The 16,409-nt window shown below is 37.9% G+C and overlaps 1 pseudogene across 1 annotated transcript; it reads right to left on the bottom strand.

Moving 5' to 3' along the window:
* Positions 1-1,285: 1,285 nt before the first annotated feature.
* Positions 1,286-5,185, bottom strand: LOC137726458 (TMV resistance protein N-like; annotated as a pseudogene). Its single transcript, XR_015962788.1, has 5 exons — positions 4,944-5,185; positions 3,772-4,263; positions 2,540-3,641; positions 2,165-2,411; positions 1,286-2,070 (listed from the first exon to the last, which is right to left on the bottom strand). The product of XR_015962788.1 is annotated as a TMV resistance protein N-like (transcript).
* Positions 5,186-16,409: the final 11,224 nt, after the last annotated feature.

Here is a 16,409-nt window from a genome sequence, read left to right as displayed (position 1 = left end):
GTCTGGAGTTTTACCAAATATTGATGCACCAAATAACCAACCTTTTGTGCCTCTTCTTCCTGGGGTTACGCCAAGTACTGAGGCGTCACATGATCCATCTTCAGTACCTCCCCCTTCTGGGGTTCTGCCTAGTAAAAAGGTTTCATATGAGCAACCTTTGTGAAGGTTCCCTCCTGTTTGTTTGTTTGTTTTAACTTATGTGTATGCACATGTCTGTAATTTATTGGAGATGTCAATAAATTTTAGTGCATTGTGCTAAATACAGCATGACATATACTTCACTAAGATATGGTACTTTCGGACCAAATATCAATTTATCCTTACCCTTAAGAAGATAAATGATCACTCTTAGTGTCTAAAATACTGTATAAGTTCATTTGAGTAATCAACTCATAATCTTCAATCCATATGGTTCTTTAATATCATAAACATCATAGATCAGATTTGTGTTGCATAATGTTCAATCCATGTGGGACGGCGTTTCACATTATGCCTCGTTGGATGTGTGGGCACACGAGAAAGGATAAAATTATGAATGAGGATAAATGAGGACTGAGTTAAAGTATGAATAGCCGAATTTAAAGGAAAGATGAAAGAAAATCGGTTGCGGTGGTTTAGACATATGAAACGAAGGCTTCCTGACACTTTGGTTAGAAGATGCGATTATGGGATAAAGGTTCAGGGCCGAAGGGGTAGAGGAAGACCTAGAAGGACTTTGGAAGAGACTCTAAGAAAATACTTAAGTGTACTTGGATTTAACGGAAGACGTGACACAGAACCGAACACAATGGCGTTCTAGGATTCATATTGCCGACCCCACTTAATGGGAAAAGGCTTTGTTGTTGTTGGAAAATATAATAAGTTCCTGGAAATAGTAGCAGTCCCAACTGTAAGTACTGCAGTCTTCGAACGTGACACTGTGTAGGGAGGTGCAGCCATGTGCGTCAAGTAAAAGTAGCAATAGGGGGAGCTCTGGTAAAGATACAAGGCTCTTGCAATTGTTAAGCGCAGACGAAATAGTTCAGAAGCTTCTTTGATGCTTGCCGGTATGCTCTTAATCATGGTTCCAGTTAGATGTAAATCTCGTAATGAGTTTAAGCCAAGGCGATCAGGAATTTCTGATACGCCGGTGTATAAAAAATCCTTCCCAATGGTAGAATTCAAATGAGAAGGGAGGCAATTTCACAAGCAGTTTCAAACAGCCACCGATTTCGAGAGTTCTAAAACAATATAAATTGTAAATGCTGTTTGGGATCTAAAACAATATAAATTGTAAATGCTGTTGGGGACAAACTCAAGGTTCTTGCAACCTGACATGTTTAATCTTCTAAGTCCAATGAGATTCACAATTGATGAGAAGAGCTCCTTAACTGCTGTTCTTTCTAAAGAAAGATACTTCAGATGTTCCATTGGCTCCAAGATTTCTGGAAAGTATTTCAATGCAGAGCAACCAGTGAGATCAAGTTCCTCAGGATATTTCAAACTGCAAATGCTAGTTGGGAGACTCGCAAGTCTTTTGCAATTTTGCAGTTGAATTTTGACAAGGCCAAAGAGACACTCGATTGATGATGGCAGTTCTACTATTGCTATACCAGCCAAATCTAACCGTCATATATACCTAGGAAGCTCCGAGAACTTTACAAGACTTAAACGCGCCCTTAAGCAACTTTGAAAGGAACGGTAAAGCGATATTTTGAGCTTATTTTCAAGAATCGTATTCTTATTCTTCGTCCAAATCGAAAGATTCTCAAGGCTGTTGAAAAATAGAATTTCCAAGGACGGAACTTTTTCGTGAGGCCGAAGTGATGAAGGCAATCCCGTTATTGCAGTCTGGACTATATCTATGGATTCAATACCTTATGGCATCTCCGGAAGGTTTTTGAGCTTCAAGCAGAATCCCAGATTAAGATGTTTAAGCTTGTCAAGATATTAAATATACAAAGGAAGTTGAACCAAATTTGTACAGGCAAAAAGATCTACATGCTCAATGCTTCAACTTTGAGAGAGATTTGGAAGTTTAGTCAGACGTCTCGAGCAATGAAGATCGATCACTTTTCAGTTCCTAAGATTCTGTAACAAATTTTAGACAAATGATAAGAATTAATAACTCAGCCTAAATAGCTCCATACTCATTTTATTGAAGAACAAAAATAAGAATATATACCTGGCCTTCGTTCCACATTAGCTAGATTTTGTAGAGAAAACTTTGTTGGCAACGATTTCAAATGGTATCTCTCCCCGTAAAGAGATCTAAGAGCAGTGGGGAGAGACTCAAGATCTTGAGAAATGTACAAAGGAGTAGTAATCTCCAACGAGTTCAGATTATACATCTTTTTGAAGGATTCAGGACTCAAGCGTAGGTTTCTATTGTTAGACCCGTTGAGGACTATCGACTGAACTGTTGCACTTCCCTGAAAAATGAAGAGCAATTTACGTTATAAATGAGAATACAATAGGAAATAAACCACAGTTGTATACACATCTGACAAGTTCATGATATTGTTTTTCTTTCAAGAAAGTGAAAGCATTTGGCTCTTACTGCATTATTTTCCAAAACCCGATGGATATCCTCAGCATCGAACAACCTATTGCGTTTTCCAGGGTCGTCACAACATTGTTCACGTACAATTTGCTGACCCATCTCTTGTATCATATCATGCATCTCTATGCATCCCCATTTTGAAATTGATATGAGAGACTTAGCGATGAGAGCTTCAATTCCAGTCGGATAGAAACCACGAATCTGTAACCTTCTTTTTACATAGTCCACTACCATGCCTCTATGAAAACATGCTATATCAAGAAATATCTCCTTCTCATTGTCGTCCAATCCATTGTAACTCAGTCTCAACACATTCTGAATTTTTTTGTCGGGATATTTCTTCAATTTGTTCCATATATCTTCCCATTCTTCTTTTCTCTTGCAGTGAAAAAATAAGGAACCCAAAACTTTGAGACCTAAAGGAAGACCTTTGACATAATCTAACACCTTTCCCGACAATTCTGCGTAATCTGTTTGAGGAGTGCTATTTCCGATAGCATTCAAATTAAATAGCTTAAGAGCTTCATCATCAGGTAACCCTTGAACCCTGTATATCTTAGAATCCTGAATATTCTTTTTCTCAAGTAGACTTTTATCTCTAGTTGTGATAATGATTCTACTTCCGGGGCCAAACCAAGCATCATCTCCAGCCAGAAGCTCTATGTGGTCTATTTTATCCACAGCATCAAGAACGACGAAGACCTTTGTACGGTGTAGCCTCTCTTTTACAAAAGGTGACCCTATAGATGGAGTGTCGACACTTAGATCATTTTGCTTTAGAAGCTGACAAAGAAGTTTATCTCGCACGTGATTTGGTCCATGTTTTGCATATTCCTCGCTAACATTTGCAAGAAAACAAGATGCTTCAAATTCACAAGAGAGTCGGTTGAATACAGCATCAGCAAGGGTGGTCTTCCCAATACCACCCATGCCCCAAATACCTATCGTCAAAACACTTGGTGAATCAATGCATAGTAACGATTTAACATCCTTAATGCGACTTTCAATTCCAAATAGGCCCTTTAAATCACTTGACGATTTGCGACTCAATTGTTTCAGAACATGCTTGACAATTCTGTCAATTAAATCTGCATCCGTCCTGGAAAATATGATTATGAAGGCAAACGACAGAAGGTCAGTGTTCTCTATGCCTTAACTAATCTGCTCATGAATCAAACAATCACAATTCACAAGTGACTTAATATACAAATTACATAGTTCTTAGTTACCTGGCTCTGTTTGCATTATCAAACCCAGATAGATTGGCTGCTTTCGTCAAAGTAACCCTCCAGTTGTGCACCTTGTCCATATTGTCCTTGAAACGTTCTTCATGTTCAGCAAATGCATCTCGATAACTCCCCTCCTGCTTTCTTACATGTGATGGATCAATGTCGTAAAAAATGGGTAAAACAAGCTACTCATTTCTTTCCTTGCATCTAAGTATGTGCGCAAGTTCATCCAGACACCAAGTGGAAGAAGCATAGTTTTTCGAGAAAATGATAACAGAAAGCTTTGATTTCTCGATTGCTTCAAGAAGGGCAAGTGAAATTTCGTTTCCTCTCTCAAGTATGTCGTCTATGTAGGTGATCTTCTTCCCCGATAAAGCAGCGTAAAGATGGCTGGTAAAAGTATTGCGGGTGTCCTCACCTCTGAAACTTAGAAACACATCATACTTTTCTTGAGGGGGTGCAGCAGCAGCAGAAGAAGCAGCCATTCTTAACCTGCAAATCCACAAATCATATAAATCATGCAAATGCGCCTGGCCTAGAAATATATTCCTAAAATATTATCCATATTCCAGAATTAGAAATCCTAAACTAGAAAATCTAACAGATCAATTGACGATCTTCGTACCCTGAAAGGTCAAATGTTCTCGTGCAGCTTGACTTTTCGCCGTGTAAATGTAAAATCACTATCTCATGACTAAAAGAAAGAAAGTCTATGAACTAAGAAGTGGTCTGCTTTCAGATACCAAAAAGGGGAGATGCTTAGGTCAAATTCCACAACCTTCATATTGAAGAGGGAAATAAAGTAGTTTAGGTGATCATCACTAACTAAGGTATTAATTAGAAATTCCTGATGACAACACAAGCTAAAAATATATTAAAAATGATCAGGTAAAGTGATTTATATTACCAAAAATTCTAATATGCTCCGACGTATTCTATACCTAATTTTTGGACGTTAGAACTTGGTCAGTGGATCCTTGATCAAGGATCTAACGACTAAAAGTCTGTGTATAGAATTCTCGTATGTACAAATACAAACAAATTAACGAGCCAACAATAGAGTGAGGGATTAGTAAATCGCAACAGCGCCTGCCGAGCCCTTGCTACAGGCCTTTGATCGAACACTGTATGGAGAATATCAGGAACTACCCAAGAACAAGTTAGAGAATTACCTCCAGTCCCCAGATGGAGAAGAAATAAGTAGGTTGTGGAGAGATTAATTTCCTGGATTATACTTCAGCTAGAATATTGAATATGCAGAGAGAGAGAGAGAGAGAGAGAGAAAGAGATTGCATGAATTATCTGGAAGAAAGAAGCAGAGGGTGAGCAGTTGCAGAGTGCCAGAGACTAATTAAGATAATTTTTTAGCCACGGGTGGTGTTAGGTAGCTAGCTAGAGGAGAAATTGCCAATCACTTTCCGCAAAGGAATATTCAGGCGTGCTTTCACACACAAATGTCAAGGATATGTCGGATGTCGGATGTCGGATGCAACGGGTCAATGCAGGGTCGTTTTTACTCTTATACTTTACAAAGTTTTGCTTTTCTATTTTCTTTCACTAGTCCATGAATGTATATTATTATATTAACGCTCAAATTAGACAGGAATGACCAAAGGGGTTAACAGGTTAAATATGTTTTTTTCTTTCGAGTTTCACCAAATAATCGATACTTATGGACATGGAACCTCAAGCTGATCTTATTTACGTGACAATATCTTCCTACTTTTCCAGCAATCATTTTTGGTGAGAGTTTTGATTTGAAAATGCTAAACAAGGAGGAAATAGTCCTGAATCTATCCTCAACTTTACCTTTGAGACTAATTCGTACGCTGTTGAACCTATGTCATGCACACACGCCCTGATCTCGATGTCCTACGGATATCGGGATGGTCACGTGCTGGTCGACACTCGAAGGTGACGTAAGCCATTTATGAATGCAAATGCTGAGAACATGTGAAGCATGCACAAAAATTATAGCAAGATAATAGAATGTGACTATTCATGCAATATGAGAGTACTATCACTAATAATATTCAACTACCAACAATGAATTCATAAAGATGATGCATGACATGTTCAGAGCATACATCTAATTTAGATTACAAGCGGAAGGTGCTATTACAAGTGAAGTCAAAGCAGAAGAGATGCCACGCTGTCACTGGTAAGGGAAAACCTTGTAGCGCGAGTCGTAATCCTCGTCCCTATGTCCTGAGGGGGTGCAAAACAAACATGAGTGGACCAAGTTGATATATATAATATTGAAATAGTTATCAACAAAGTAACCCCCAAAGTTTTAATGAAAACTAATAGCATAATATGTGATAGGTTTTTCCGAAAACCCTAGCATGCCATAAAACATTCATAAAACATATCTCGTATATAGTGTCCTAACTAGTGGTATCAATATCGCCCGAAGGCATAGAGAACTCTTCATTTAGAACACTTCCTTCAGAACACTTCATTTGCCAAACAGGCACCAACCTACGCCCGGCCAAAGCCAATATAAATATCATTTACCAAACAGGCATCAACCTATGCCCGACCGTAGCCAATATAAATAACATCCCTCGTAGACAGAACAGTGACCACTAAATAAGCACAATAACATTGAATATAATTTTTCCAAAACATAGGTACATATATCTCAAAAACATCTTCATAGTATTAAGTCATTCATCATCTATGCTATAAAGAAGTGTAAAAACATATTCTAAATAGTATATCGTCATTCATTAGATACCCTACAAGAACATGGATTCGATAGATATTCCAAAATATTCTAAGTAAGGCATAATATCTTGTAAAACGTTTCATAAAACATAATCAATAAATCATATTTTTCATGTATGCATTTCTACCATTAAAACATGCATTTTAAAAGGGGTCTACTCACAGATATTCTATCATAGATGAGCTGTATGAAATACGAACGACAGGATCGCCACTAATAATTGCTTGAAATGTTTGAAATTATAAGTATATGTTTGAAATGTTTTTAGGCCTTCCAGTGGAGGGCTAACGAGGTGTCTTGAAGAAGCCAACTTATCAGCTGAATAACATAGATTAGACAAATAGCAGTTCAATCGGATCAATCTCTTCGAATATGAGCTTAGTCACTCCCTATACTATCGTTTTCTTCGGCTTCTCAGCTTTGATCCTTCGTCATGCTACATGTTCATCACCGACATAGGTTGCAATTTGAATTAATAGTTTTGTTATATCCTATTTCACAAACATGCATTCCAGCTTCGTGATATTTTATAATTCAAGGTGCATAGACATAACTCGTGGCCGAAGCCCACAAACAATAACAATAACAGCAGCAAGAATCTGCTACCACATTTTGTTCACAATAAACATGGCTAATCTTGTGAAGCAGTTCATCTTGTTCAGATCTAAAACTCCATATCTACTTCTCCTTTTGGTGTCCAAATCATGATATTACTTTAGTTTAAAGTAGGCGAGAGGATGGCACTGTGCAATTTTGGGTTGATTTCATTTTATTTACGTCCATGCCATTGGTTTAAAAGAATGGGCTTTGTGTGTTTGGGCTACTGGAGTTTGTTTGCTCATCCCACACCTCCCTCTCTCCTCGTAGCTTTCCTGGTCTCTGTCGGTGACTCAAGTAAATTGACAGCAACCAAAAAGATATAATAAAAAACTAATCACAAAGCAATTTAATAAACACTTTATTTACGAGACTACCACTACCCTGCCCCTTTCTCACTTCTCTCTATTATTTCTGCAGTTTGTGGCCGGGTTTTGCAGGGAAAAAGACAAAGTTAATGGAATGGTGCATGGGCACCATCTGAAAAGAAGGAATAGAATAATAAATAAAAAAAAGGATGGTGCATTTGAAAAGGTGAAAGAAAAAATAATAAAAGGGCAGAGGTGCATCGGCAGCACCACAGAAATAATAGTAAAATATAATAAATAAATAAAAAAGGAGAAATGGGGACAAATGTTTCTGGAGCCACGTGGAAGAAAGTCTTCTTGTAATTAGTAAAGACTTCAACTAATCAGACTTAAAGTCTTCATGTGCACAGTAATATTACAAAAGAGGTTTTTCATCAGACAATTACAAAAAGCAAACTAACCTTATTTACAAAGTTTTCATGTAAATACTAAAGACTTCAATTATGAGGCTTAAAGTCTTTATGTGCACAGTAATATACTAATATTTGCAATTATCGGCTTTCAAATTCTACATTTGGGCCATCCACCGTATTTACAAAGAATGTACTATTCACATATCCTATTTTATTTTTTATAATTTTTATCTGTTGATATTCTTTAATTCAACTAATCCGATGATCGAAAATTAAAAAAATATATAAGCAGTAAAATGAGGGGTAGATATCACATCTCTATTTACAACATTAAAAATTAAAAACAATATAGACAATCATTGAAGAGGACATTAGTCTAATTCAAATGATCTGTTCTTTTATTTTAGAGCAATATTGTAGTGTTGTAATCGCTGCTGCTCCGCACCACATCCCCACTTCGTAATAGAGACGAGCCGCTGTCCGTCTCTTCCTACTCTCTCTCTCTCTCCGCTGCGGCCACCGCCAGCCGTGCCTCCTGTCACGAGTTCCTCCCATCTAACTATCTATCCTCTCCAAACCACCACCGATTTAATCCCGAGGTGTACACTTTTTGGTTTTTCATTTTTATTTTTATTTTTATTTGTTTGACCGTTCAGGGTTTTGTATTTATTGTATTACTAGGAGAAATAACCTCAAAGAGATGATATTTTGTATTCAATTTCTGAGTATTTGTTGTTTTTGTATAAGAATCACTTTTTGGATTAATTGTTGATTTTCAACCTTTTGTCTTTGTTCTTAGTATTTTTGAGTTCCATATGTTAAATACCAGGTTTTTTCATTTAGCATCTTATGAATTTTATGAATTACAGCTTCTGCAGTATTTTCCAAGTAGGTGGAAACAGGCACAAGGGAAAACTTTGTCTGCATATTCATATATTTTATTTCCTTCAGTTATACTTGCATTTTACAGTGAATTTTGATATTTCGATGTTATATATAGTTTCATAACAATACTCTATTGAGTGTCCGATTTTACTCACAGACCCGCCTCTTAATCCTTCGAAGAACCGTGAAAAAATGGTTTGTTTTTTGTTTTGGTAATCATTCTGTATCATAATAAATATTGTGAATTGTGGCATTGTTGGCTCATGATTTGGTGTTGTTTGACATTTCATGTTGAGACCATGTTTTAGAAATACAATTTGTTGGGGGCTTCATTCAAATTCAAGCTGTAGTAACCTTTGTATGCTAAAGGTGCTTGTAGAGATGAATAAAGGTTAAATGCCTATGATGTTGTTGTTACCCTTCCAACTTCGTTTGTTTCTCCCTTTTTTTCCCTTCGTGTTATTTGTACAAACAAGTATGTCTTTTCTTATTGTTGCACTTTCAAATTCTTAGAAAACACTGATGGGTAGATTCTACATATTTTATGTATCCAAAGGGCATCACCTTATAGCAGTAGATATGTAGCTCCAGCGTTCTTCAGACCAAAGGGCATCACCTTGTAACAGTAGATACCTTTTGGAGTGTGGAAGGCTATTAGTTCCTCGTCTTCGAGAGCCATGCAAATTTGATTGTATCCAGAAGAGCCGTCCATGAATGACAGTGTCTCGTGGCTAGTGGTTGCGTCCACCATGATTTCGATGATTGGCAAAGGGAAGTCGTCCTTTGGGCAAATATCATTGAGGTCCCAGAAGTCTATGCAAATACGTATTTGTCCAGATTTCTTAAGGACAATGATGATGTTGGAGATCCACTTGGGGTATTACACCTCTCGAATGAAGCCTACTTTGATTAGCTTGTCAATCTCGGCCTTAATTTGTGGGATGAGCTCGGATCGATAGCGTCTTTGAGTTTGCTTTATCGGTTGCGTTCCAGGCTTGACTGCAAGATGATGCACATCGATGAGAGGGTCAAGGCCGAGCATTTCTTTGTAGGTCCAAGCAAAAACGTCTTTTACTCTAATAGCAGTTGCTAATACTCCTCCACCTCGTCCACACTTAATAGTGCACTTACAAAGATAGGCATTGGCTCCTTGCTTTTGCCGAAGTTGAGTTCCTTGAGATCATTAACCGTGGCTTACCTTCCATCTTAGAGCTGTGGTGGCACAACAGTGACATCTTCCTCGGGGATTTTATCTTCTTTGCCTTCTTGGATCGTGATGTGGAAGACATCTTGGACTTCCTCTTCAATTCTGTCTTCTCGAGCTTGTTGGCATGAAGATTGTCCAATGTGGATGATGGTGCGCCTTCTTACTTTCAGTGGTCCATTTGTGTTAACCTCCAAGATTGCTTGGTGCTTCATCCTTGAAGGAATCGAGCTTTGAACATCGCTTTTTCTGCTAGCACGTCGAGCTTTTCTTCAGTGCATGCAGTCACGGTTGTAGTCAGCATCAGCGTAGGATGGTAGGACAGGGCAGTCAGGATAGAAGACAACAAGCAAGTGCAATGGCCATGCAATGCCCTATGTGTGTGTGTGTGTGTGTGTGTGTGTAATTATCTCAACAGTTGCAAATGAAACTGGTCTGCATGTAGTGTTGTGTGTGCCTCAACAGTTGCAAATGAAACTGGTCTGCATGTAGTGCTGTGTGTGTGTGTGTGTGTGTGTAATTGTCTCAACAGTTGCAAATGAAACTGGTCTGCATGTAGTATAGTGACTGTGCAAATAATGATCCGCATGCAGAGAAGAATGCAGTGCAGTGACTGTGCAAATAATGGTGTGGTGACTGTGCAAACGATGATCCGCATGTAAAGAATAATGCAGTTCGGTGACTCTGCAAGTAAAAACGGTCCGCATGCAGAGAAAAATGCAGTGTAGCGAGGAAGCCCACCGAGGAACTCAGCCATACCATCTTCAAGCTCTTCACAAGTGCATGCTAATATTAGCAAGTCAAGAAGAAGGTGATGGGATGGTGCACGGCACCATTTTTGGAAAATATGATTTTAAAAAAAAATTAAAATTAAAAAAAAAAAAAAAGAAAAAAAAAAAAAGGAAGTAACACATCTTAGTGAAATGTATGTTTTATTTAGTACAATACATTGAATGAAATAAAACATGTCTATTGATATCTCCGAGAAATTACAAATATATATAAATAAATAAAATAATAATAAAAAATTAAAAAAATTAAAAAAGAGAGAAAGAAAAAAAAAAAAGAGTCTTCACAAAGGTTACTCATGTGAAGTCTCAGCACCCGGCAAAACCCCAGAAGAATGAGGCATTAAAGGTTGATCATATGGCTCCTCAATACTTGGTCGGACTCCAGATGGTGAAGGCAAAATGTGCCTCTAGAATACAGCCACAAATCTCTGATGGTCACTTTGAATCCGACCTTTCGAGTCATGCAACTGATCAAGCTTCATCTTCATGCTCGTCGAATAATTATTTGCAAGCATTTGCAAATCTATAATCTCGAGCTTGAGCTGTCTGATCTCTTGTCTAAGATTTTCCACCTCGACCATCAGTGATTCAACTTGGCGAGCTCGAGTAAGTAGGCGCTAGCTTGAACACTGAGAACGAATGACTCTTGAACAGCCAACTCATCGGACTGCCTTGAAAGTAGTCTATTATCTCTAGGAGTGAAGAGGTTCTTAGCTACTATTATAGCCATTCTTTCATCCCTCATCACAAAGTCTCCATCTGTAAAAGGGCCATTAGAAGATAAAAAGGACGGGCGCCATATATTATCCTGAAGTTGAAGATGAGTACTCTAGAGCGATGCTAGGTAAGCAATCAAGGAAAGGATTCCAAGCAGTTGGTTCCTGACTGGAAGCTTGATTCCAAGTGCCGATTGATTACTCTTCTTCTTATTGTCCTGCAAGTAAGAACAAGGACAAAGAAAATGACAGAGAGAAAACATGATATGAGGTACTTTCGCATTCGACCCTGATGATATGAGATATGTTTGCTTTTGAAGAAGTAGTGGATGAATCAACATATGTTTTTGTTGCGCTTGTCTCCACATGCTTCGATATATCATTTTCGCCTACTGTATATGTTCTCCAGGCATCTGGTATCTTCTTTGGAAGTTCATCAACAGTTGAAGATGAGTACTTGAGAGCAGTGCTAGGTAAGCAATCAGGGAAGGGGGTTCCAGGCAGTCGTTTCTAAATCGGAATGTTGATTCCAAATGTTGGCCAATTGTTTTCTTTCTCCTTGTCCTGCAAGGAAGAACAAGAACAAAGAAGATGACAAGGAGAAAGCATGCTATGAGATACTTTTGCTCTGGTGTGACTTGGTTGAAGAGGTATTTTCAAGGAGGAAGAAAACTGAATATGTTAAGAGGTTTGGTTGCAGATGTATTCTTGGCAAGGAAGAAGAGTCAGGCGTTTTGGATGTGTGCCTTGCCATGGAGGATGAAGGTCGGTATATATAAAGATTTCCCAACAGCATGTAGTGGTGCGGACGTGGCCTTGTTACCCACGCTTGTCAGGGACAGCGTTGTAGTTGGAATAGTAAAATTCATGCGTTTCCAACTTTGTCAGAGATCTTTGACAAAGTTGCACGTGCTTTCCGAAAAGCTTAGATTGCGTCTGAAAAGTGTTGACTGACTTTATGCAAGAAAATCTGACTTTTGAAATTCAAAGAGTGGTATTTCTTCGATATTATTATTATTTTTTTTTTTTTGAAAGGGTGGCTGTGTTGCCTCTCATTTTATAAAGGTATCGATTGTATTCAAAATGCACACTTTGCTCGCCTGTGAAAATTGTCTCTACTGTATTTTTGAGATTTTACTCTACCCAACCCTTTTTTTTCATCATTTCTGAAAATGGCTTACCCATCTAACATTTGCTTAGATTTAAGTCTCATAAGTGATACAGACAAGCCGCGTCAGGATAATATATGGTGTTCGTCCTTCTTATCTTCTAATGATCCTCTTACAGTTGGAGACTCTGTGATAAAGGATGAAAGAACGACTATAGTAGTAGCTAGGAACCTCTTCACTCCTAGAGATAATAGGCTACTTTCAAGGTTGTCCGATGAGTTGGTTGTTCAAGAGTCCCTGGCTCTCAGTGTTTAATATGCGGACTCTGTGTCTAATATGGAACAACGCCTACTTGCTCGAGCTCGCGAAGTTGAATCCTTGACAGCCGAGGTGGAAAATCTTAGACAAGAGATCAGACAGCTCAAGCGTGAGAATAGAGATTTGCATATGCTTGCAAATAATTATTCGACGAGCATGAAGATGAAGCTTAATCAGCTGTAGGACTCCGAAGGTCGGATTCAAAGTGACCATCAGAGATTTGTGGCTGCATTCTAGAGGCACTTTTTGCCTTCGCCATCTGGAGTCCGACCAAGTATTGAGTCGCCACATGATCAACCTTCAATGCCTCATTCTTCTGGGGTTCTATCGGGTGCTGAGGCTTCACATGAGCAACCTTTATGAAGACTCCTTTTTTTCTTTCTTTCTTTTTTTTTTTTTTTTATTTTTATTTTTTTTATTTGTATATATTTGTAATTTCTCGTAGATATCAATATACATGCTTTATTTCATTCAGTATATTGTGCTAAATAAAACATATATCTCACTAAGATGTGTTACTTCCTTTTTTTATTATTTATTATTTTTTTAATTTTTTTAATTTTTTTAAATCATATTTTTCAAAATGGTGTCGTGCACCATCCCATCACCTTCTTTCTTTTTTTTTTTGGATGGTGCCTAATGCACCATCTTCCCCCTACTTCTACTTTTCAATCATTATGTCACCACCACCTTTTTTTCTTTTTTCCTTCTTGACTTGTTAATAGTAGCATGCACTTGTGAGGGGCTTGAAGATGGCACAACTGAGTTCTTCGGTGGGCTTCCTCGCCGCACTGCATTTTTCTCTGCATGCGAACCATTTTTACTTGCATAGTTGATGTGATATATAATAGCACACAAATTAAACTCTCTTTTTGACAATTGTAGTATAGATATAAGTAGGGATCGTTCTAGGCCGGGGATTAGGAAGGATTGCTAATCTAATGAAAACTGACTCAAAGATACAAAAATATGCTTCAAAACACTTAAACAAACTCAAAAGACTCTTAACTAAACTTATATGACTCAAAACAAACTTAAAAACTCAAAACAACACAAAACAATCAAAAAGACTCAAACTAGACTCTAGGACTCAATTTGGACGAAAATAGAATTGGTTTTGACTCAAAACACTCAAAAACACTAATTAGGACAGATTTGACACAACTAAATAAAGGGGATTGGGTTTTTGATGAATTTAAGATAAAAACAAGTAACTAAAAGACTTAAATAGGATTTGGATGAATTTGGGAAAAACGATGGATGATTAGATAGCTAGAGGATACTTTTCCACACATGATACATTCGAATACAAATTGATTTCCAGTTGCTTTTTCGATAAACCATGAACCTTAACACCCCATATTAACCGTGACATCACTAATTAACCCTCAGATTTTCCTTTAGTTATTGGATTGGATGACATCATATGACAACCCAAAGCATTCTTCAAAAGTTCCCTACATGACATCATAATAGAGATACAATCAAAGATCATTACGTTCTATGAAAGTCATAAGCATTGACAAAGCACTTGTAACTATGACATCATGATACTCATGCTAGGAATTTACTTAACATGATTGTGAAAACAACCTTAACTACTTGTGAATATAAGTTTGTAACGATTATGTGAAACTCCCTTATATTCTAGCACCAAATTCAAGCATGCAAATTAAGTGTGCACCCTTTATCAACAAACAAGAATAAGTTATCCATCAAACGGTTAAGTAAATTGCATTCACAATTTATGAAATCACAACTGAAATTAATCAATTCATATTGCAAATATAATCATGGTTTCAAAGTCTCCTCTAGCCAAAACAAAATTAGTTCCTCATGTTTACAACAAAACAAAGAGAATATAAATTAAACATTGAAAACAAAGATTGAATACACCTAGAAACGCTCCAACAATCCAAGTTTGAATGGCCAAAACGTCCAAGGCTTCTCCTCTCTTCTTTCTCCTTCTTTGTTGCGGCACAAGGGTGTTTGGGTATGAATTATGGTGATGGATGGATAGGTAGGATGGTGGTAGAAGGCGGATGATGGCTGAATGAATAGGGAGAATGAGGAATAATTCGAATGGATGTGTATGGATGCTTGGGTGAAGGTATGGAAGTAGGAGAATGGTGGAAGGTTTAATGGAAAGCTACGGCAAGAATGTGTTTCTGTGTGAATGAGGGCAGATTGTATGGAAGGGGTGATTAAGGCTAATGAAAGGTGCGGCTTGGGTATTTATTTCGGAGCAAGAATCCCAACTTTTATTACATGGTTTAGGAAAGTATTAGACCCCCAAATCCCTAAGGAAAAGGAAACACAAAGTCAGAAATCAAAGGGAAAGGGCATGTAACTTGCGGCATTCAATTGTGAGAAGGGGAATATGATTTATTTCTGAAATTAGGCAAAGATTTTGGAATAGAAAAAGGTATGTGAGTTGTGGCTGAGTTTGATATGAAAAGGGAATGTATTTTAATGACTTAAAATAGGACATAATGACCTTCCTTGCACGGCAAGGAAGGGAGACACTAAAGGGATGCACGGCAAGGAAGGGAAATTGCAAGGGAAGCTTTATTTGTGTCCTAAAATACATAAGGTGCCTTCAAACTTGCTGGAATTTAAGGACATTTAGGATTAGGAAAGGTTAAACCAAAATAGGAAACCTTGGCTTAACTTTCCTACTTCAAGTAGGAAACCTTCTTTGACTAGGATTTCTCATTTGATTAGGAATCCTCTTGTGATTAGGAATCCTAACTCCTTTAGGTCTTCAATTTCGTCCATTCCTTTTGCTCCAAGCATAAGCTATCCGTTCAAAGTCCAATTTTGCTCCAAAATGCACCTTTTTGCTTCCTTAGCCATATGAACCTAAAAACACACAAAAATAGCTTAAACTACTAAAATAACTATGAACTAACAACATAAATGCACGAAAACAAGCCAACTAAGTCGCCTAAATATGCTCCTATCAATAGTCACCGCACTGCATTCTTCTTTGCATGCGGATCATCGTTTGCACAGTCACCGTACCATTCTTCTCTATATGCAGATCATTATTTGCACTGTCACTGCACTACATGCAAACCAATTTCATTTGCAACTGTTGAGACTATTACACACACACACACACACACATAAGGCACCGCATGGCCACTGCACCTGCTTGCTGTCTTGCATCCAGACTGCCTTATCCTGCCATCATGCATTGTTGCTGACTGCAATAGTGACTGCATGCACTGCTTCATCGCTACACTACGTTCTTCGCGTCTGCCACCCACTGAACTCGGTGTTGGATAAAAATAGTGGATGTGAGTGCAGGTTCGAACAGCAAGGTCAAGTTGCTTTCCCTGTCTTCAACCGCTGCAGCTTCATGCTTGTTGCTGCAAGTTCATGTTTGTTGTGATTTTTTTTTCTTTTTTTTTTGCATCGAAACACTTTCGAGGGAACTATATATATGTGGTCAGATGAGTTTACCCTCTGCACTAAGCTCCGGCAACGGTTTTTTTTTTTTTTTTTTTTCTTCTTTTCTTTGTTTCTGCTGGGCATCGAAAGCAAATTGCCTTTAATGGCAT

Source organism: Pyrus communis, chromosome 5 (genome assembly GCF_041283825.1).
Source record: "Pyrus communis isolate YQ-2024b chromosome 5, ASM4128382v1, whole genome shotgun sequence".
In the NCBI taxonomy this organism is placed as follows: Eukaryota; Viridiplantae; Streptophyta; class Magnoliopsida; order Rosales; family Rosaceae; genus Pyrus; species Pyrus communis.
Note: the sequence above shows the minus strand (reverse complement) of the source record. Positions and strands in the feature narration are given on the sequence as shown.